This window comes from Priapulus caudatus, unplaced genomic scaffold (genome assembly GCF_000485595.1).
Source record: "Priapulus caudatus unplaced genomic scaffold, Priapulus_caudatus-5.0.1 Scaffold1429, whole genome shotgun sequence".
Lineage (NCBI taxonomy): Eukaryota > Metazoa > Priapulida > Priapulimorpha > Priapulimorphida > Priapulidae > Priapulus > Priapulus caudatus.
The window spans coordinates 67,498-70,453 of record NW_014578490.1 but is presented as its reverse complement, the minus strand read 5'-3'; the positions used below and the strand labels follow the sequence as shown (position 1 = coordinate 70,453).

The 2,956-nt window shown below is 45.9% G+C and overlaps 1 protein-coding gene across 1 annotated transcript in view; it reads left to right on the top strand.

Moving 5' to 3' along the window:
- Positions 1–2,956, top strand: part of LOC106816603 (39S ribosomal protein L1, mitochondrial-like) — a 10,970-nt gene that overhangs the window by 448 nt on the left and 7,566 nt on the right. The gene's annotated exons all lie outside the window — the stretch shown is intronic.

The following is a 2,956-nucleotide window of genomic DNA, read 5'->3' as shown; positions in this document are numbered from 1 at the left end:
CAATACTGCAAGAACACACACACACACGATGTAGTTATACAGCTCCACACCGGGGCAGTACTGCAAGAACACACACACACACGATGTAGTCATACAGCTCCACACCGGGGCAATACTGCAAGAACACACACACACACACGATGTAGTCATACAGCTCCACACCGGGGCAGTACTGCAAGAACACACACACACACACGATGTAGTCATACAGCTCCACACCGGGGCAGTACTGCAAGAACACACACACACACACACGATGTAGTCATACAGCTCCACACCGGGGCAATACTGCAAGAACACACACACACACACACACTATGTAGATGTCAGATGTCATGAACCTAATGATCTTGAGTTTTGTTTAGATCACTTCTATTTTACTATATTTTGTTGGTTTACAAAAAATCTTGGTTCAGAGTAAACTGAGGATGCATTTATTGTGTTATTGGTTAGTACTTTTTGCATAAAGTTTATTCGTACAATTATACTTCTCATGAAAAGGTTAAAGAATATATTCAATTTCAAACAGGCATATTAACATACCGTATATGATCGCGTAATAACCGCGGGCGCCTATAAGCCGCATCTCAATTTGAATCGGGTAACCAAGTATTGCACCTAGTATATTTCCCCTCACGGTATGGCGCACTTATAAACCGCAGAGCAAATACAGGGTTGAAATCTGAGGCCAAATTTGCAGTTATTACGCGAGTATATATGGTAGTAGGGTGGTGGGTGGGCACCAGACAATCCATAGCGTTCACACCTCTAAAACTTGCCAATACGTGTCAGAACATGTGACTATATACTACGTATCACATAGAGAAGCCAGGGGCGTGTACAGGGGGGGGGGTCTAGGGGGTCCGGACCCCCCCCCCTGCTCGTGCAGAAAACGCATCTAAGGGGGTCTAATTTCTAAATATTTCTGGGGGAGGCAGGGCTTGAAACTAACCTAAAATGTTCACTAGCCAACAGGGCTAGTGACCTATAAAATCTACTAGCCCTTAAAAATTTCTCCCAGCCCGTACTATTCTGAAGTGCCGCGCTGAAGCTACGCAGTGAGCACAATTTTGCCATTTGCAGGGGGGGGGGGATCTGGGTTTTGATTTTAGACGCTCTGAGATACATGCTGCGAAATTCCTTAACTTTGTAGAAATTCAGATTCAGCATAGATTCAGTATATATATATATAGAATATATAGTAGAACAGAAACGTATTGCCGCTATTGCGTATACACTGTGAGGGGATTGGCATGAGCTTGTGAATAGAGCAGCATGGTGGTTGGAACCGATTTTATTATTTGCAATTTTCTTATGTTTGCACACGCAAATTTTATATTGCTTATTACTAGTTTGGTCGGGTTAGTAGTTGCTGAAAAAGTACTAGTAATCTATGTTTATCTGGTCGGCATTCTCACTCGCCAGAACAGGGCCTGGTCAGTGCCCCAGACATTCTACTAGCCTTACCTGTTTTCTACACTAATGGCCTCGGGCGAGCGGGTGAGCCGTCCCTAGTTTCAAGCCCTGTTTATGCCTTTAAGTGTCAGTTCATCGTGTGCAGCGGCAGCAATGGCGCTTGGCGTGCACCCCCCAGTTTGTTTGTTGTAGATGAGCATTTGGACGGCATTTACAGAAATTGGTCGGCAATAATAGGTGAGAAGAGAGTAATAGAAACATAAGACCTTTGTAGTAAACCGTTTCGTATTTATTTAGCATTAATATTTTATTGAATACGCTCCAAAGTGCCTGTGTGTACACACCCAAGCTAGATACAATAATCCCATTAGATTAATGTATACAAGACTCAATGAGTAGGGGACTTAGGGTTAAAATCTTGTTGGCAGACGCACCCAACGCACTTCCCATTGTAATTTGTATACTAATAGTAATACTAGTATAGAGTACTGAGGCCTCTCATAACCATGAATGTCTACACTACTATACTAATTATTACTAAAGAGTAGTAGTAGTAGTAGTATTAGTAGTGCCGTATTAGTAACAATTTAATTTTGCCAGTGGCTAAACGCCCCCCCGTCCCGGAAAAGCCCGGTCGCCTAGCCTCCAAGGCTACACCATCCGGAACCGGTCGGCCTAACCTCCCAGGCTACGATCCCGGACATCCACTAAACACGTGATCACGCGAACCTCCTTAAGCGGCGATTAAAATAGGATAGGTTTTGGCGGTAATGGCCTTGCCGTATGATTGCGCAAGCGCGGGCCGCTCTGCTGATATGCCGAAAATATACAATATATGCACGCTGCCGTCCTATCTTTCATCCGTCCTCTCTCGCTCTCTCGCGCTCTCATCTCTCTCTCTCTCTCCATCTTCTTACACACGCGACAGCTCTCTTTCCTGCTCGCGCCGCTCTCTCCTCTGCTCTCTCTCTCGCGAGCGCTCTCTCTTCTACTCTCTCGCATCCTCTCTCTGAGGGCGATGCGTCTATCTCTCTCTCACACACCTCTTAGCTCTCATCTCTCTCTCTCTCTCTCTCTCTTTCACGGCATACACACACGACATACACATATCCCTCTCTCTCTCTTCTCTCTCTCGTTCTCCTCACACACACACACACCACACTCGCAATCAGCAGAGTGTCCCGTCTGCGCCATATCATGCGTGTACGTGTCGCAAGATACTGTGGAGAATGGATGTCCGGACGCGTTAGTCCTAGCGGCTCTCGTAACGGAACCACGGGTCGCGTAGCCACGGCCTATTTATTTTAACTGACATATGACATACCTGCCAGTGAAATCGATGTCGCCCAGTCTCTGGAATTACGTGTGTTAACTCTGGCAAGTACCTTTTGTAAGCCAGACCGTGAAAACGGATAGAGCATGCCAAACACACAATGAGTATCACTGAGAAGTGATGCCTTGGTACTGGCAGTCCCTTGCCTCGGAACAGCCTCAACAACAGGTGGGCCGGCCTAAACACTTTTTACGTCTTACCTCGATA